This window comes from Stenella coeruleoalba, assembly GCF_951394435.1.
Source record: "Stenella coeruleoalba genome assembly, chromosome: 5".
Classification (NCBI taxonomy): Eukaryota; Metazoa; Chordata; class Mammalia; order Artiodactyla; family Delphinidae; genus Stenella; species Stenella coeruleoalba.
In genome coordinates, this window is record NC_137150.1 from 2,325,285 (window position 1) to 2,346,820 (window position 21,536).

A 21,536-nucleotide genomic window follows, 5' to 3' on the forward strand; every position below is an offset into this window, starting at 1 on the left:
GGACTAGAGACCTAAATGTAAGACTGGACACTCATCTACAGACACTCTCACCTGGGAGGTCACATGAGGCTCCTGCAAGCCCCTCTTCTCAATTAAGGATCAGGTGAGCCCATCTCAACTAAACAACCATCCGTGGTTTGTACCATGCTCAGAGGACTCCAATGAGATGAGTGACTCAGCCCCTCGGGCAAGGGATGAGCAGTGTTAATTAGAGAGGCCAGATGGACCCAAGCTACAAATAGAAGACAACAAATCCAGGGATATTTCGATGCTAAAATTTGCCTTGCAGACAAGAAATCCCACCAGAGGCTAAGATAGGGTGGCCCAGCCTTAGCCATGGCTAGCAGGTAAGGTTCACAGAGAGCATGGGACTTGAGTTGACTGTGAAGAAAAGGAGTTGTTGGCCAGATAAAAGTCAGCAGTACCCTAGCACAGAAGCTCGAATCTATGTCAGCAAAGGAGGCTAAAATTATGAAGTTAAGATCACTCTTGAAAAGCCCCTAAACCACTTGATAAAGTACAAATATAGAGGACAGTTTTATAGCACTACTTAATGTATACCTATATAGCTCAAATTGCTTACATTAAATGCACACATGATACAATGTCACTGTAAGGAATTTCAGACTGGTTATTTGCAACATCATTCTGGCTTCTCAAAAGTCCAAGTACAAGAGCATTCTAGGCATTGCCGACTTGGCTTCAAAGAGAATTTTTCTCCATGTCCCAAGGTCTCCAAATCTATACTTTAATCTTATTTATTTATTTATTTACTTTGGCTGCTTGGCTTGTGGGATCTTGGTTCCCTGACCAGGGATCGAACCTGGGCCACGGCAGCAAAAGTGTGCAGTCCTAACCACTGGACTGCCAGGGAATTCCCTATACCTTAATTGGGTATCTTGACCAGTTCTAGTTGTCCTAACACTAGGTCCTGTCACCCAAATTTAGGATCCTGAGGTTTCTGCCCAGCTCATTCTGAGGTCAGTGATTTAGACTACACTAAGCCATGCAAGACTGCATTCATTCTAGAGTACGATTGTAGGACCAGATCTTTAAAACAACGTGCGTTAGAATCCACAGCTCTCCATGGAACTTCTTCATTTAATAGAACCACTCAAGGTTTGTGACAACAGTAAGCTCATACAGTCCAACCATAATTCTGACCCCAGTAAAATGACCCTGATCAAAGGCCTCACAATCTTATTTGAGCAACTCCATTGACCAACTGACAGTTCCCCAAGGCAGGCATCCCCTTTCAGGCACACAGAGTTCCTTACAAATTTCTTCCCTGTCTAGCAAGCCAAGGTCTGTCTGTCCCTCTCTCATGGATCCTACTTGAACCCTTTGAGGCCAGCAGTCGACCTCTTCTTTTTTAAAATTAGGATGAGTGCATGGTCTGTTTGCTCAGTGCAGTCCTTGTATACGATGGCTGTCCCCACTCAATCATTAGTACTTCCTTCCTTTTACTCACGAAGGTGCCCTGCTGGAAGATCAATTATATACTCATCCTAATATAACAGGTCTTGACCAGTTGGTAGGCTACCTAAGTCTCCTTTCCTCCCTGCTAAACTTTTCCAGAGCCTTCAAATAGTCCACCTGGCATAAGTTCTATAAGCTTCCTGTTTTCCTCTTTTGAATACAAGCAGTTGGTCTCTGCGTGGGTTTGGGGAAAAGATGACAGATCTCAAAGTTTCCTGTACTCTGTAAATGTGTTGTTTTACACTGACAGACACTTAACATCTTGCATTCAGCTTGTAATATTTTCTTTCTCGTAATAGCTTCCGTTTCTATTTTTGCAGAGACCATTTGGGTCTATCTACTCTTCAGAATGGGATTCCCACAAAGAGTCAGCCTGTCATTGAGGTCAAAGGCAACATTAGACCCCACGCAATGGTATATAACCATTGACAACAGTTCAAACTATTTGAATAACTTCACAAGGGGGCTTCATAAAGAAATATAGAAATAAAAATGACAGCACAATAGAGACTGAGAGTCAGAATGCAATTCATCATGAAATGTGAGGAACCAGCACTACACCAGAAAAATCAAGCCCAAATCTACTATCACTATGTTGCTGCTATTTTATCTTTAGAGACCAGCCGGGGTGGGGGTGGGGGGGGAGGGGAACTGTGATATATAACTTAGGAGAGTTTGGGAACGCTCTTTTGAAATTTGTGCCCTTGGTATTTCCATCCTTGCCCATGTATGGCTTTAAAAAATAAATCTACATACTTTCCTTCAAACTAGTCCTTCACAAAATGTACACTGAGTAGAGCCCCTGAACACCTTCGTATTTCATCTGATGGAGAGCACAGCACTGCCCTTCCACCCCCGCCTTTCCTGGAGAATCAACACTGTCTCACTGACACATTTTCTTTTCAGCTGACCCCATACGTGGCATTCACAGGACACTAACATTAACATTTAATAGAGTTTGCGTGCATAAGGCACTTTTATGGACACCTGCTAGAGAGCTTTATTTTCCTTAAAACTTTTATTAAAGCTGTTACGTTTTTCTGCAGTGTTTTATGTGACTTCCTGTAAATGATTATTGTATTGCGTTAAACACAACAAAATCATTGGTGTCAGGTAACTAAAAAACTATGTGACCAGACACTTGTCACCTATTTAGAAGGGAGAAACAAATCTAACGGGACACAAAACTACCTAGTTTTGCTGGTAAGGATAATAAAAATTACATAGCCATATAGGGCCTGAAATGAGAAATTTGATATGATGATACACAGATATAAATGAAATGTAAAAATACTAGCAACTTACACAAAGATCATTGATTTTTTTTCCCTCTGATTACAATTTCAGTGATCTGAGTATATTAGGTACTTGTTTGCTTGCGATGTGTTTTATTAATGCTCTATATCTGACATCCAGTTTGGAAATCAATGCTTAGTTCATCATTTTTCTCTGAGGGGTTCTATTATTTACAATTGATTTAACAGGACTGAAAGGCCTACAATTAACAAGACTCAGTGGCTGACACTTCGCAGGTGAAATACTGAAATTCAAAAGGTGAATTAACTTAACCATCACCAACACTGATGGTTTGATAATTTTCTGCACCATCTAATGTATTTATAATTAGAATGTCAAAACAATAGTGTTCCTGCTCTGCCCTCTTTCTTGATTATTTCACTTTATAATATTTAAAAGTCTGTTTGCGGGGGCTTCCCTGGTGGCGCAGTGGTTGAGAGCCTGCCTGCCGATGCAGGGGACACGGGTTCGAGCCCTGGTCTGGGAAGATCCCACATGCCGCAGAGCAACTAGGCCCGTGAGCCACAACTACTGAGCCTGCGCGTCTGGAGCCTGTGCTCCGCAACGAGAGGCCGCGACAGTGAGAGGCCCATGCACCGCAATGAAGAGTGGACCCCGCTCACCGCAACTGGAGAAAGCCCTCACACAGAAACGAAGACCCAACACAGACAAAACTAATAAATAAAAATAAATCAATAAATACATAAAAAGTCTGTTTGCTTCATAGACCACCATTCCTTTGAGTTTAAAAGTGTTCCTTTAGTAGCCTAAAAAACTACCACATTATGACTGTGGAAAGTCTGGCTTCAATCATGTCCAAGTAAATATGTATATTTCACCCCTGGTATCAAAGGAATAACGCATATAAAAGGATATAATTATTAGAGGTCAATGTGAATACAAAATGAAACTTACTTTTGGAAAAATATCAATTAAAATGACGTCAGTTGCAAGTTTTAAAAATTCAGATTCAACTGACTGACTTAATTAAGATTTATAAAATCTAAGTTTAAAAAAAAAAACAGGGTTTAGTTCCCAGGGTTGGTTAATTTCATGGTCCCACAATGGCATAAGGACTTATGGTCTCACTCTCTTTCTGCTCTGCATCCTCAACTTCAGCTCCCCTCGGTGCTGCCTGCAGTTCCAGGGAACACAATCCACGTCAACACCATCCATTAGATGAGAACACTATCTGTCCTTGTGTTTTCATAGTAAGGCAACCTTTTCCAGACATCTTCGGCAGTGAAGTCTCTCCCTCAGGTCTAATTGGTCAGAATTCTGTCATATGTGCATTTGTCAACTCAGCATTCGTCAGGAGAATGGGAATGCCAGTGTTGGGTAAACATATGTCCATGAGGAGGAGGGTGGAGTTTCTGAACAAAATGGGCATTCGGCCAAAGAAAGGATGTGGAGAATGAGACACGAAATATTTTCAACCAGGTCCTTATCTTACAGGCAGTAGATAGTAAGGATATTTTCCCCCTAGAAATCTTATCAGTTCAAGAGGAACCACAAGTATTCTGACACCAGGAGCTCCCCAATAAACAGTACATGCAGATCATCTTACAGCAGTGGTTCTCAACCAGGTTGATTTTGCACCCTACCCTGCATTCCAGGGAACACTTGGCAATGTCTGGAGGTATTTCTGGTTATCACAACCGGAGAATACTAATGGCATTTGATGGGTAGAGGCCAAGGATACTGCTCAACATCCTACAAAACACAGGATAGTGCCTGACAACAAAGAATTATGTGGCCCCAAATGTAGTAGTGCTGGCATTGAGAACTTCTGACTTAAAGCAATCCTCACCATTGATATACCCAACTACCCTTTCAGAGCTTCCAGTCTGCCTGTTTCCCACTGTAACTCATAAAACAGTCAACCAAGGCTTTTACCATGTATGCAAGGAAAGCACTGAAAATGGAAAGTAGAGAAGAAAGCAAACAGAGAGAACAAAAAGGGCAACGTGAAGGAAATGTGTCAGGCGGGAAGAAGAAAATTTTGAAAACAAAATCCAACTATGTGCTATTTATGAGGGACACACATAAAGCACAGAAACATTTTAAAAATGGTAGGAAAAGACATACCAGGAAACTACCAAAAAACAAGAAAATTGGTCTAGCTATATTAATATAGACAAAGGGAGACATAAGGACAAAAGTTTGACTTGAGCAGTTATTACGAAATGATAAAAGACTTCATTCACCAGGACAAAATAACAATTCTAAACATGTATGCAGCTCACAACATAGCCTCAAAACACTCATTTTGTGCCTTTCTTTACTGTTCTCATTCTGAAACCTTGCACATATACTACTTTTATTTTCCTTTTATGTCAGCAGGGGGCTGTCTGGGTGGTAAATTGGGCCATTTTCCCTCTCATTCTGAATGTGTGTCTGTGTTATAAAAATACCTAGTATATGATATATTTTGAAAATTAAATAAGAAAAATCTGATGATATCTTTAAAAGCTGATTAGAGAGTCCACATGCATCTTGGAGGCCTGTAGAAAGGTAGATTTCCCATTAACAGGCCCTCAATCATCACTACCTATAAGTCTTCTTTCAGCCCTAGCTGTACTTGGCATTTTGGCTGCAGTCTTGTGGTCTCATTGGATCAACATCTTTACCAGTGGACCTTTAGGATTTTGCAGGGGAGGTTGAAGTCATTGTAATTGTTCCTTTTACAGACTTTCAATAAATCTTCTTATTTCAGCCACAGCTGCGCTCCACTTTTTAAAGGTTCCTGGGACTTTCTGTGTCTTTCTAGAATTTTAGAAAGATTATGTGAAGGTTCCTGGGACTTTCCTAAGTCTTTCTAGAATTTTAGAAAGATTATGTGAATTTATATATTTAAAAAGTAAAGTTACTTTCTTTGAAAAAAATGACTAAATCAGATAAAATTTATTATGACTAATTTCAGATGTTGCAAGGAAATGTATCAAAACTTTCCAGTTTAATGTATTTATCCTTTTTGAGATAAATGGTTCAAAGGAGGGTGCTAAGAATAACTGTGCAGCTAAGGAATGTTTCCTTTTAAACTGAAACAAACAGCTTTCAAAAAATTGTATAGGTGTTACTTTTACATAGCACATATAACTATTAAACACTCTTCCAACTCAGGGCACTGCTAATAAAATTAGAGGAAAGGCATATGATAGAACAAATGCATTTGCATTTAGTAGAGACATATATTGTCATCCCAATTTGTACTATTAGCTCTCAGTCCTAAATATTCTTATTAATATTCCAAGATAGCCTCAGGGTTAATAAAATTATATTTCTCTTGCTTACTATTTTATGATAAATTTATGTAAATTTTGCTTCTGAATATGCTTATGCCTGGGAATGAGATTATACATTGTAATTCTTACATCAACCCATAGCAATAAATACTTGATAAATAAAATACTACTGTCTAAATTTCATTTTTCTAATTGGCACTGTTTCTATTCATGAGAAAATGTTTTCTCATGTGTAATGTGTTTTGGTAAAATATAACTTGGCTAGTTTTATGTTTCCAAAAGCTAAAAACTTCCAGCAGTGGATTCTTAAAGATACACATTTTAAAAATTGCAATAGAATTAAGACTTTGGTTTATACTACATGAGGTGTTTGAGAAATAAGGCTTGTACAGTTCAGAAGATCTACAGCTCCAGTGTATTATGCGTTAAAAAATTAAATGTTAAATGCTTGCTAAGTAATATGTTCACAGATTCAAACATTTCAGATTTGATTAATGTTGGATATACTTCATGATTCTGAGCTGTTTGTGGTTCTCTCCTTCACAACAGTCACACAACACAACATTGTTACTGTAATTTATTTTTATTGGAATATAACCCATAATAATTGAATTAAATAAATGAGAAAGACAGGTCTTCCTTTTAAGAAAAATTTTGAATTACTAATCATAGAAAAATCACCATTAAGCAAATACTCTAATAATGGGGGTTTTCAGGCAAGTTCCATCAATAAATGGATGCTAAAATTAGTAGCTGAAAGTTTGAGGAGAAACAGGATATTTGCATAGCCCAAGCTACTCATTAATCTCAAAGGGAAAAGTGTAACTTTATAGTGGAGAAACACATCAGACACCACCTAACCAAGTGCTCCAAGTTAACAGCATCATCATCAGTAATAAGACATATTGGCATCATGTACCCCTGATATGATGCACTAAAACGGGCACATCACTTCTATGGCATTCTAGTCAAAATACGTAACCTCAATCCAATCTCAAGTTGTCAGATAGCTCCAAATTGAAAGATGTTCTAGAAAATGACTGACTAGTACTCTTCAAAAGTGTTAAGGGAAGATTGAGGAAATGTCACAGGTGGGAGGAGACTAAGACCACACGTCAACAGAATTGCAGTGTGGGATCCTGGGTTGTGCTCTGGAACAGCAAAAGGACAACTGATAGAATCTGAGCAAGGTCTGAAATTTTCTTAATAGTACTACTTAATGTTATTTTCCTGGTTTTGGTAATTGTTCTATGGTTACGTAAAGTATTAATATTAGGGCAAGTTGTTGTAAAGATATATAGGAACTCCCTGAAATATCTTTGCTACGTTCCTGTAAACAGAAAATTCCCAGGGTTTTGTCTGATTGTTTCAAGGAACAAAGTCACCAACAGCAGAAATTAAGAAGCCATGCATGTGTGGAGTAGATCTGGTGAGTGGAGGAGAGAGATCAGAACTCAGTTTTAGACCTGTTAGATTTGAGATATCTGCTAGTCATCCAGGTAGAGGGGCTAAGTTGCAGTTGGATATCCAAGTCTGGCCTTCTGGAGAGGGGTCAGGGCAGAAAATATAAATTTGGAGATGTAGGCATAAAAACCCAGAGATCACCAAGAAAATAAATTATGAGAAGAACAAAGATAGAGATAAAGATAAAAGAGAAGAACTAGAAAGCTACCTGAAATGGAGTAAGGAGGAAATGCAGGAGAGAGGTGGTGGTGAGGGGGGCCTAAAAAGCCAAACACGAGAAGTGTATCAAGAAAGAGGGCCTGGGGCTTCCCTGGTGGCGCAGTGGTTGAGAGTCCGCCTGCCGATGCAGGGGACACGGGTTCATGCCCTGGTCAGGGAAGATCCCACATGCCGCGGAGCGGCTGGGCCCGTGAGCCATGGCCGCTGAGCCTGCGCGTCTGGAGCCTGTGCTCCGCAACGGGAGAGGCCACAACAGTGAGAGGCCCGCGTACCACAAAAAAAAAAAACAAAAATAAAATTAATAAGCTGTGTTCACCAAAAGACACCACAAAGATAGTAAGATATGTTTAAAACTGGGAGTATATATTTATAAAACATATCATTAATAAGGAATTAGTCTACGGGACATAGAAGAATTTTTAGAAATCAATAGAAGATATCACAGGTGTTTCATAGAAGGTAAATCACACATGTTCGTTGAACATGAAAAGATACACAACCTCATTAGTAAATTAGGTAAATGCCAACTAAAGCCATGAGATATTTTTCCACACCAAGCAAGTGTGGTAAAATAAAGTTTAGCAATACAAAGTGTTGATGAACATGTAAAACAACTGAAATACTCATATACACAATATACTATGTTTTTCACAATATACTATTTTGACACACACAAAAACAAGGGAATAATTAACACAAATCTCAGGGAGTGCTAAGGCTGTGTTACAAACAGTGGCAGAGACAGTAAAAAGGTACACTAGGGCTTCAAAGGTGATGACAACATTCTGTTTCTTAAACTGAGTGTGGATAATGGAGGTTCTGTTGTATGTATGATTATATATTTTGCTCCTGGATTCTTTTTTTATTGATTACTCCAGGTTTTATTATTTTAATTTTATTTTATTGCTGATTACTTCATTACATTGTTTGTTTCATTATTTTGTCATTGAGTATATTTTTTATATTGCTGTAGTAAAGAAATATTTGTTATTTGGTCTATTTTCAAATATTTTATTTACTATTTTGTTATCTTTTATATACATTCTTCCACATATTAAGCTGCATGACTATAAATTGCCCTGAAAAAGTACACAATGGAAATTTAACCCACAAAGCAGAATGAAAATCTCAGCTAAAACTCTTCATTATCTCAAAGCAGTTAAAGAACAAATGAACTCTCTGAAACAAGAATACGAAGAAGGAATGCAAGATTTCAAAAAAAAACATAAGGAAATTTTCTATTGAAAATTTAGCTAGCCTAGCTCTGAAAAGAATGGAAGTGAAAGACAAAACTATTACAGAAATGAAATCATACTAAATCAACCAGACAGGCAGAGTAAAAAATAGTTAGCAACTTGAAAAACAGGCTGAGAGAAACTGAGCAAAATAAAATTAAGGTATTAAAATGTAGAAAAAGATTACTGATGTCTAAGTCAGATCAAGTGTATACAAGAAATGCATACATTATATCATTAATAAAGTGAGGAATATTTAAAGGAATTTTTTCTGAAATAAGGGAAGGTCTGAACCAAGAAATGAAAAGGGTATAGTGGGGGTGGTGGTGGGGGGGAGTGATATGGAATAAATAATCAACACTATGGCTATCTTGGTAAAGTCACCAGGTTTCAAAGGCAAAACAAAAAATTGATAGGCCACCGCAGGGATGAATACAAAGACAAATATATTCTGGGTTGGAAATTTAATTACTGCAGTGATGACAATTCTTCCTGAACTATAATTGTAACTCAAATTTGATTCAGATCTTCAAGTAAGGAAAAAAATAGGCAGGTGTGAATAGCCAGGAAAATGCTGAAACCGACAAAAAGTAATAAGAGGGACTGACACTCTCAATTATTAAAGTATTATTATAAAGTTATAGTAATTAATGAATCAACAGACACACCTATGGAACCAAATAGAGAAACCAGAAATAGACACAGATAAGAGCAGGGGTCCCCAACCCCCGGGCCGCGGACTGGTACGTGTCCGTGGGCTGCTAGGAACCGGGCCACACAGAAGGAGCTGAGTGGTAGGCGAGCAAGCGAAGCTTCATCTGCCGTTCCCCATCGCTTGCATTACCCCCTGAATCCTTCCCCCTGCACCCCTGCCTCCACTGTCCATGGAAAAATTGTCTTCCAAAAAACCGGTTCCTGGTGCCAAAAAAGGTTGGGGACTGCTGGATTACAGTATCTCACAACAGCTGGCAAAAGATGTTTGCCAAATGAGAGATTTAAAAATAAGATTTTATACCGGCAAAGAAGAAGTAAAATAAGTACTTCCATACATCACTGATAGCAATGTAAATTTGTCTACCTTATCTGGAAAATATTCTGTCAGTATGAAGGAAGCTCCTTTTTTGACTTAGTGATGCAGTGGTTCCATTTTTAAGAAGACATCTTAAAGGAATAATCACTATAAACACAACTATGCTTATTGCTTATTTATGAAATATGAAAATTAGAAATATTTTTATGCCCACAAAAAGGAATGGTTAATATGTGCTACTGTACATCTTTTTTTCCCCAACATTTTTATTGGCGTAAAATTGCTCTACAATGGTGCGTTAGCTTCTGCTGGATAACAAAGTGAATCAGCCATACGTATACATATATCCCCATATCTCCTCCCTCATGCATCTCCTCTCACCCTCCCTATCCCACCCCTCTAGGTGGACACAAAGCACCGAGCTGATCTCCCTGTGCTATGCAGCTGCTACCCACTAACTATTTTACATTTGGTAGTGTATATATGGCCTTGCCACTCTCTCACCTCATCCAAGTCCACTTTCCACATCTGCATCTTTATTCCTGTCCTGCTCCTAGGTTCTTCAGAACCTTTTTTTTTTTTTTTACATTCCATATATATGTGTTAGTATATGGTACTTGTTTTTCTTTCTGACTTGCTTCACACTGTATGACAGACTCTAGATTCATCCACCTCACTACAAATAACTCAATTTCATTTCTTTCTATGGCTAATATTCCATTGTATATATGTGCCATACCCTCTTTCTCCATTCATCTGTTGATGGACACTTCAGTTGCTTCCATGTCCTGACTACTGTAAATAGTGCTGCAATGAACATTGCGCTACATGACTCTTTTTGAATTATGGTTTTCTCAGGATATATGCTGAGTATGGGATTGCTGGGTTGTATGGTAGTTCTATTTTTCGTTTTTAAAGGAACCTCCATACTGTTCTCCATAGTGGCTGTATCAACTTACATTCCCACTAACAGTGCAAGAGGGTTCCCTTTTCTCCACACCCTCTCCAGCACTTATTGTTTGTAGACTTTTTGATGAAGGCCATTCTGACCAGTGTGAGGTGATACCTCATTGTAGTTTTGATTTGCATTTCTCTAATGATTAGTGATGTTGAGCATCCTTTCATGTGTTTTTTGGCAATCTGTATATCTTCTTTGGAGAAATGTCTATTTAGATCTTCTGCCCATTTTTGGATTGGGTTGTTTGTTTTTTGGATATTGAGCTGCCTGAGCTGCTTGTATAGTTTGGACATTAATCCTTTGTCAGTTGCTTCATTTGCAAATATTTTCTCCCATTTGGATGGTTGTCTTGTTTATGGTTTCCTTTGCTGTGCAAAAGCTTTTAAGTTTCATTAGGTCCCATTTGTTTATTTTGGGTTTTATTTCCATTTCTCTAGGAGGTAGGTCAAAAAGGATCTTGCTGTGATTTAAGTCATGGAGTGTTCTGCCTATGTTTTCCTCTAAGAGTTTGATAGTGTCTGGCCTTACATTTAGGTCTTTAATCCATTTTGAGTTTATTTTTGTGGATGGTGTTAGGAAGTGTTCTAATATCGTTCTTTGACATGTAGCTGTCCAGTTTTCCCAGCACCACTTACTGAAAAGACTGTCTTTTCTCCATTGTGTACCCTTGCCTCCTTTATCAAAGATAAGGTGACCATATGTGCATGGGTTTATCTCTGGGCTTTCTATCCTGTTCCATTGATCTATCTTTCTGTTTTTGTGCCAGTAACATACTGTCCTGATTACTGTAGCTTTGTAGTATAGCCTGAAGTCAGGGAGCCTGATTCCTCCAGCTCCGTTTTTCTTTCTCAAGATTGCTTTGGCTATTCGGGATCTTTTGTGATTCCATACAAACTGTGAAATTTTTTGTTCTAGTTCTGTAAAAAATGCCATTGGTAGTTTGACAGGGATTGCATTGAATCTGTAGATTGCTTTGGGATGTATACTCATTTTCATAATGTTGATACTTCCAATCCAAGAAAATGGTCTATCTCTCCTTCTGTTTGTATCATCTTTAATTTCTTTCATCAGTGTCTTATAGTTTTCTGCATACAGGTCTTTTGTCTCCTTAGGTAGGTTTATTCCCAGGTATTTTATTCTTTTTGTTGCAATGGTAAATGGGAGTGTTTCCTTAATTTCTCTTTCAGAATTTTCATTGTTAGTGTATAAGATTGCAAGAGATTTCTATGCATTAATTTTGTATCCTGCTAATTTATCAAATTCATTAATTAGCTTTAGTACTTTTCTGGTAGCATCTTTAGGATTCTCTCTGTATAGTATCATGTTATCTGCAAACAGTGACAGTTTTACTTATTCTTTTCCGATTAGGATTCTTTTTATTTCTTTTTCTTCTCTGATTGCTGTGGCTAAAACTTCCAAAACTATGTTGAATAATAGTGGCAAGAGTGGACATCCTTGTCTTGTTCTTGATGTTAGAGGAAACGCTTTCAGTTTTTTACCACTGAGAATGATGTTTCCTGTGGGTTTGTCATATATGGCCTTTATTATGTCGAGGGAAGTTCCCTCTGTGCCTACTTTCTGGAGGCTTTTTTTTACCATAAATGGGTATTGAATTTTGTCAAAAGCTTATTCTGCATCTATTGAGACTATCATATGGTTTTTCTGCTTCAATTTGTTAATATGTTGTATCACATTGATTGATTTGAGTATATTGAAGAATTCTTGCATTCATGAGATAAACCCCACTTGATCATGGTGTATCCCTTTAATGTGTTGTTGGATTCTGTTTGCTAGTATTTTGTTGAGGATTTTTGCATCTATGTTCATCAGTGATATTGGCCTGCAGTTTTCTTTTTTGTGTGATATCTCTGTCACAAATCAGGGTGATGGTGGCCTCGTAGAATGAGTTTGGGTTGTTCCTCCCTCTGGTATATTCTGGAAGAGTTGAGAAGGATAGTAGGTAATAGCTCTTCTCTTAATGTTTGATAGAATTCACCTGTGAAGCCATCTGGTCCTGGGCTTTTGTTTGTTGGAAGATTTTTAATCACAGTTTCAATTTCAGTGCTTGTGATTGGTCTGTTTATATTTTCTATTTACTCCTGGCTCAGTCTCAGAAGGTGTGCTTTTCTAAGAATTTGCCCATTTCTTCCAGGTTGTCCATTTTGTTGGCATATAGTTGCTTGTAGTAATCTCTCATGATCCTTTGCATTTCTGCAGTGTCCGTTGTTACTTCTGCTTTTTCATTTCTAATTCTATTGACTTGAGTCTTATTCCTTTTTTTCTTGATGAGTCTGGCTAATGGTTTATCAATTTTGTTTATCTTCTCAAAGAACCAGCTTTTAGTTTTATTGATCTTTGCTATTGTTTCTTTCATTTCTTTTTCATTTATTTCTGATCTGATCTTTATGATTTCTTTCTTTCTGCTAACTTAGGGGTTTTTTTGGTTCTTATTTCCCTAATTGCTTTAGGTGTAAGGTTAGGTTGTTTATTTGAGACTTTTCTTGTTTATTGAGGTAGGATTGTACTGCTATAAACTTCCCTCTTAGAACGGCTTTTGCTGCGTCCCATATGTTTTGGGTCATTGTCATTTATTTCTAGGTATTTTTGATTTCCTCTTTGATTTCTTCAGTGATCTCTTGGTTATTTAGTAGTGTATTGTTTAACCTCCATGTGTTTGTATTTTTCGCAGTTTTTTTCCTGTAATCGATATCTAGTCTTATAGCATTGTGGTCAGAAGAGATACTTGGTACCATTTTAATTTTCTTAAATTTACCAAGGCTTTATTTGTGACTCAAGATATGATCTATCTTGGAGAATAAAAGAATAAAGAAACTTTATTCTTTTGTTTTTGGATGAAATGTCCTATAAATATCAATTAAGTCCATCTTGTTCAATGTGTCTTTTAAAGCTTGTGTTTCCTTATTTATTTTCATTTTGGATGTTCTGTCCATTGGTGAAAGTGGGGTGTTAAAATCCCCTACTACTATTGTGTTACTGTCAATTTCCCCTTTTATGGCTGTTAGCATTTGCCTTATGTATTGAGGTGCTCCTGTGTTGGGTGCATAAATATGTACAATTGTTAGATCTTCTTCTTTGATTGATCCCTTGATCATTATATAGTGTCCTTTTTTGTCTCCTATAATAGTCTTTATTTTAAAGTCTATTTTGTCTGATATGGAAATTGCTACTCCAGCTTTCTTTTGATAACCATTTGCATGGAATGTCTTTTTCCACCCCCTCACTTTCAGTCTGTATGTTTCCCTAGGTCTGAAGTGGGTCCCTTGTAGACAGCATATATATGGGTTTTGTTTTTGTATCCATTCAGCCAGTCTATGTCTTTTGGTTGGAGTATTTAATCCATTTACATGTAAGGTGATTATTGATATGTATGTTCCTATTATCATTTTCTTAATTGTTTTGGGTTTGTTAATGTTGGTCTTTTCCTTCTCTTGTGTTTCTTGCCTAGAGAAGTTCCTTTAGCATTTGTTGTAAAGCTGGTTTGGTGGTGCTGAATTCTCTCAGCTTTTGCTTGACTGTAAAGGTTTTAATTTCTCTGTCAAATCTAAATGAGATCCTTGCTAGGTACAGTAATCTTGGTTGTAGTTTTTTCCCTTTCATCACTTTAAATATGTCCTGCCACACCCTTCTGCCTTGCAGAGTTTCTGCTGAAAGATCAACTGTTAACCTTATGGGGATTCCCTTGTATGTTATTTGTTGCTTTTCCCTTGCTGCTTTTAATATTTTTTCTTTGTATTTAATTTTTGTTAGTTTGATTAATATGTGTCTTGGCATGTTTCTCCTTGAATTTATCCTGTATGGGACTCTCTGTGCTTCCTGGACTTGATTGACTGTTTCCTCTCCCATATTAGGGAAGTTTTCAACTATAATCTCTTCAGATATTTTCTCAGTCCCTCTCTTTTTCTCTTCTTCTTCTGGGACCCCTATAATTCGAATGTTGGTGCATTTAATGTTGTCCCAGAGGTCTCTGAGACTGTCCTGAATTCTTTTCATTCTTTTTTATTTATTCACTCTGTGGTAGTTATTTCCACTGTTTTATCTTCCAGGTCACTTATCCGTTCTCTGCCTCAGTTATACTGCTATTGATTTCTTCTAGAGAATTTTTAATTTCATTTATTGTGTTGTTCATCATTCTTTGTTTTCTCTTTAGTTCTTCTAGGTCCTTATTAAAGGTTTCTTTTATTTTCTCCATTGTATTTCTGAGATTTTGGATCATCTTTACTATCATTACTCTAAATTCTTTTTCAGGTAGACTGCCTATTTCCTCTTCATTTGTTTGGTCTGGTGGGTTTTTACCTGGCTCCTTCATCTGCTGTGTATTTCTCTTTCTTCTCCTTTTCCTTACCTTACTGTGTTTTGGGGTCTCCTCTTTGCAGGCTGCAGGTTCATAGTTCCCATTGTTTTTGGTGTCTGCCCCCATGGGTAAGGTTGGTTCAGTTGGTTGTGTACGCTTCCTGGTGGAGGAGACTGGTGCCTGTGTTCTGGTGGATGAGGCTGGATCTTGTCTTTCTGGTGGGCAGGACTGTGTCCGGTGGAGTGTTTTGGGGTGTCTGTGAACTTAGTGTGATTTTAGGCAGCCTCTCTGCTAATGGGTGTGGTTGTGTTCCTGTCTTGCTAGTTGTTTGGCATGGGGTGTCCAGTACTGGAGCTTGCTTGTCATTGAGTGGAGCTGGGTCTTAGCGTTGAGATAGAGATCTCTCGGAGAGCTCTCACCAATTGACATTACGTGGGTCCGGGAGGTCCCTGGTGGACCAATGTCCTGAATTCGGCTCTCGCACCTCAGAGGCTCAGGCCTGAGAGTCAGCCAGAGCACCAAGACCCTGTCAGCCAACGGCTGGAGAAGATGGGCTATGGGCTGGGTGTAAGCCACTGCCCTGTTGTAGCTCTGTCTCAGCTGTCTCCAAAGGTCACCCAGATATATTGGGTTATTCCACCATTCCTCAGAACTTGCACATGCCAGTCTGGGATTTGTAGATGTCCTCCTGATACTCTTCATTGAAATACCTTGCATTCATGGTGGTGAGAGATATGCTAATAGTGTTGGTTCTCTTCAGTTCAGAGACTGGGACAGTCTGAGCCTTCATGTGGCCAGTCAGGAGCAGCTGGCCAATGGTCCCAAAGTGATAACACGTCAGATTCCAAGAAGGCTTTCTGCAGCACCTGAGCAGTAGTCCCAAGCAGTTGCTCCACTCAGCTGCAGCACTCTGACCGGGGAACTTGGTGGGACCCTCAAACGAGGATTTCTGCCAGCCCTAGAGCCTGACTTGTCCACCCAGGCAGGGAGCTGAGGACAGCATCTCCCAGCCCCCTCTCACCAGAGGAGCTGACACCTGGAAGCTGCGTGGCCAACAGCACAGGAGCTGAGAGGTGGGTGGGCAGGGCTGACAGCCTCCCGAGAAAAGCCAGAATCATGTGGAGGGTTCCTGTGCTATCGCCCAGGTGGGGGGAATTAATTCAGAGCTGAGGCTGAGAGTAGTTCCCACCCACCCTGCCTGGAAAGCCTCTGTGTTACTGTACTTCTATATGATAGAATATTATGCAGACATTTTTTTTTAAAAATCACAATTTCAAAGAACATTCAATGACAGGAAACGTTCTTGCTTAGAGAACTGTTGACTTGCAGTATGATTCTAATTTAGAGGAAGGAATACATTAACAAGTATGTGTATATTTTAGAAAGCTGGAATGTTTTGTGAGTGATTTGTCTTCTCCTTTGTATTTTTTTTCTCTATCCTCTAAATGTTTAACATTTGGACACATTATAATTAATCAAAAGAAAATAAGGGTTAAACTCAAATTTCTAAAGATTGTGAAGCATGATTTTAGTTGGTTTAAGTAAATTTCTTATTTGTGCAAAAGCCATGTATTCTAAACTCTAAACATGTACTTTGCACCTCCTGTTAAGATCAACATATTTTTCCAACATTTTCACTTTTCCACTACTTCACACAGATGACAAAGTTCATCAGATTTCTAAAACAACCCAGGAAACAATATTATATAAAAACTCACATATGCAAATAATTGCAAAAATTTGCACTTTTAATTGTATATTTAATGTAAGACATTTAAAACAACATTTACATGAGTGAATAAAGGGCTATGCCTTATTAAGGATCATTCCGTTTCTTGGACAAAAGGGAAATATAACATGAAGTGTTGATTTCTTGCTTCATAGAAACAGAAAGTAGCCACAAATGGAGTTAACATAGGAAGTATTTTGACAATGATTCACTTGTTAAAAGCCTTATCAGCCTTATAAATGGATTAAACTAAGTTTAGCATCATTTTTTATAGATGTGTTTCTGAAGTGTCTTCTGTTCTTGTTGTGTATTAAATGAATTCTTTTGCTCTCAAAAACCTAGATTTTCCACATCTAGACAATATCATCAGGCTGTATCTTAAAAAAGGCTAACACCCACATGTAACACATGCATTTAATACTGTTTCAGTGAATCGTCATTGAAGAGATTGGATTTTGAGTGCTAACTCAGCCCATCAAAATTATTGTAATTTGGTAGTTCTTACAACACAGATACCTAGCCCCATTTTCTCTGCAACCCATCCAGAGATAGGGAATTGCATTTTCCTCAGTAGGGATGAATTGTCTCAAACACAGATCACTTTAACAGGCACCTGTATGTACTCTCACAGTGAGTACTTTGATCCCAATGGGAATCCTTATTTGACACTTGACTTGGAAATTTGCCCAGTGGTAGAGTTGATTGTAATGGCAGTCAATAGAAGTGTCCCAAGTCTATACTCATTCACTTGGTCTTTTTGTAGACTTTTCTTGAGGGAATTCTCAAAGTTGATTTTTCAACTTAATGAACCCCTAAAGACATAGCAGGACCCGAATACTGTGAGCAAACACATCTGAAAAGGGTCCTGAGGCCCCGTTCTGAGTTGCCTGGACACTGAGCCAGCTCCCCTGGTGCCAGGAAGGGGAGTGCACCCCAAATCAGCTTCCAGTGACACCACTGGCCTGACCTTGTCATGCTCCCTTCCCTGTACACGGGAGGAATAGGCAGCTTCCCTGGGGCTTTAGGGTTTCCAGGCTGTGGGCAGCTGGCTTTCCAAGACCACTCTGAATAGCTGCTGCCCCCAAACCCAGTCTGCCTGGTGCTCAGCTTTTCTGGTTATTCTTCCCTGAGAAGGTTGTCTGTCAGCTTCCTCTGGAAAAGGAAGCACAACAGGGAAGAATCCTCTGCATTTGGAACAGAACTGTGACCCACAGCACATCTGGGTGGGTGAGGGAGGTCGGGATCCCACATGGCCCCTCCTCTTGCGACTCTGTAAGTTCTACCTTTCCCCACAGTGTCTATTTCTGAAGCCACACTGGGGGACATTGTGGAATTCATCTTGAAGCACGATGCAGGAGAAGAGGCAACTCACAAGGGCCTTGACCTCCATCACAATGCGTCATGAGCTGGTTTCCCTATACAAACATCAGACTGATGGTTTACGAGATGGCTATGCTGGAGTAGGTTTTAAAGGATGAATAGGAGTTGGGGTAGAGTGGATTTGAGAGGTGGACTTGAGAATTGGAAGAGTGAGTCATGCAGTGGAAAATTTCATACAAAGGCCTAAGGAACGAAACAGTTCATTGAGTACCTGGACTTACAGGCAGTTGAGTATTGATGAAACAAGAAGTATGAGAAAATAGAAGGGGATGAAAAGAGGAGAGGTAGGCGGGGATCTGGCATGAAGGGCCTTGAACATCAGCACAGGAATAAGACTTCATCCTAGGGGACAGTGTTCCTCCAGTTGGGGTCTGCTAACCACCTGAAAACCCAGAGTCCCTATGGAACTCAGGACCAATGTTTTTCTTTTGAGTGTGTTAGGGGCAAGTTATACTATCTAGAAATAGTTTAAGGAGGGGAAAAGTGGTCATCTTAATATTTGGCCCATTCAGGTATAAAAAGGAAGGTTTCACAGGAGTTTCAAAAAGAGAAGCGTAATAGATAGAAACTGCCTCGGGCTACACAAGTCAGACCAAACTCACAAGAACCTCAAAAGAAGGCAAACCAATACCAATTCATGTTGCAAAAGACAATTTAATACTCAGTATTATCATGTGTCATACCAATTTTATGTGAACTTAGATTTTATCGGAATTGTATCTTTGTATTCACTCTGGTCTGGTTTTATAGTTGCACAGGAGAATATATCTAGGTTTACAATTGTATGTATTAACCTAATGTATGATAAAAATAAAATCAACCAGGGAGGGGGTGGTGGAGGGAGTAGGGCTATGAGAGCCTCGGTGTAGCATGGGCTCTGCAGACAGACTGCTTGGGTTCAAATTCTCTTCAAATTCTCATTCTACCACCTTCCTGCTGTATGACATTGTCATCGAACCTCAGTTTGCTCATCTGGAAAATGGGGACCATCAAAGTTCCTACCACACTGGGTCATTGTGAGAATTCAGTGAGTTCATGCTGAAGTGCTTGGCACAAAATAGAAATAGCTCATACTGATGTTATGTGGTCGTCATCGCTGTCATTTTCTTGGGACCCATAACTTACTCAAGTTGATGAAACATATCTGTAGGTAGGCAGACGGCTCTAAGAACTTGTCATGTTACAGATAGATGTGTATTTCTGAAAAATCTTTTCATCGAATAGACGTGTTGGAGAGGAAAGGAGAGATTTAATACCTATTTAGGAGATAGAAGTGAATGACAGTGATTGAGAACACTGTTCTATGAGTCTCTTCAAAGCGTGGTTCATGGACCAGCATTCCTTGGGAACTTGTTAGAAATGCAGATTCTCAGGTCCCTGAATCAAAAACTCTGGAGGCAGAACCCAGCAACCTGCTTTCACAAGCCCTTCAAATGATGTTGCGGCTCTGGCACAGGAGTTGATGAACTCCTGTAAAAGGTCAGATAGTAAATACTTTAGGTTTTGCAGGCCACAGGGTCCCTTTCAAAACACACCTCGAAATGTGTCATCATTTACAAAACCACATGCAGGCAGGATTCGGCCAACTGGCCATAGTTTGTGGACCCTTGCTTGGGGATACTGATGCCAGTGGCTGAGGCACTCAATAAGAAGGAACAAAGCTGAAGGGTAAACTAAGTCTGGGTTTGAGATGGTGAGCTTGGGGCAGTAATGAGCAATTTGCAAGCTTGAAGGAAAGAGCTTTAAGATACAGATTTAAAAGTCAGGGTAGGAGGCTTATTTAAAAGGTGGGTGCAAACGACACTGCCCACGAAGCACGTGAGGCACGAGCAGGGAAGATGCCACGACGGCATCCAGAGGACCTCCGTCACCGGACAGCATAGGAAGAGAAAACACCAGGAAGGATAGGGGCCTGACGTCATAGGAGGAGAGAAGGTGGCGATGATGGGTCCCAGCCCTCGCAGTGGTGTACGCATTGCGGAGACGCCATCATGCCTGCGGGCATCACGTGCGCAACTCACAGGTAAGCACCGGGGCATGGGGGGAGGGGAGAGGGCAGGGGACAGTGAATACCTTCAAAGTGGCAGCAGTAAAGGAGGAGAGGGGAGCAAAAACTGATGAAACGGTTCTCCCTTTCTAAGAGAAGACAAAAAATCCCAAGCCGAGACAGGGAAGAGAATAGGAGAGAGGGGAACACTGGAAGGATCGAGGTCCTTGAGGAATGGGAAAGGGTGGCACCAACAGCCTAGGCGGAGGGACTGCCCAAAACAGGAAGAAGCGCACCCCTTCCCCATGCACCTGCAGGAAGAATGGAGACAGAGGTCTCAGGAGGGGCAAGAAGTTCAGCTGTTTTATTTTTGATAATTTCAATTTTATCAACAAAGTAGGAAGTAAAGCTATCAAGTAAGATTAGAAAGGTATTCTATGTCTGTGGGTCTATCTCTGCTACCAAAGGGGAAAGGGGAGGGGGGGATAAAATGGAAATTTGGGATTAACAGATATACACTACTATATATCAAGTAGATAAACAACAAGGACCTACCATAGAGCACAGGGAACTATATTCAATAGTTCGTAATAACTTGTAAGGGAAAAGATTACGAAAAAGGATATATATATGTATATATATATATATATATATACTCAGCAAACTGAATCACTTTGCTGTACACCTGAAACGAACACAACATTGTAAATCCACTACACTTCAATTAAAAAAAAGAAAACAGAAAAAAAAAAGAAAGATATTATGAGGAAAGTGGGGAAGATAACAAAGCCGCAGTTCTTTAAAAATGAATCAAACTTTTCACCAATTCAGAGCGTATTTCCCCCGATTAGTCAGAATTAGTGGTGTTCTCTAATGACACTGTATTTATGAACAGGCGAAGAGCACGGGAGATTCTATTCCCCAACCTCTATTCCGGCTTTCACTTCTTGATGCTTTCTTTCATCTAACCCAAGTTAAGCTGACATGGTCTTTGACTTCCCACCGAGAAGTGTACATTTTAACTGGCAGGCAAATGATATTACACTCTGAAGGCCTATCGTGCTAAATGACCATTAAACCGTTCCACTTAAGAACTGCCTCTCCAGATAAAGACTCCACGTGTTTCACACAGTATCTGTTTAACTCTCAGCATTTTATGGACAAGGAAATGTCATCACCGAGCTCACACGAATTCCTCCGGT

The 21,536-nt window shown here is 39.4% G+C and overlaps 1 protein-coding gene across 9 annotated transcripts in view; it reads right to left on the minus strand.

Moving 5' to 3' along the window:
* RARB (retinoic acid receptor beta) overlaps nt 1-21,536 on the minus strand; it is a 1,070,304-nt gene that overhangs the window by 727,804 nt on the left and 320,964 nt on the right. The gene's annotated exons all lie outside the window — the stretch shown is intronic.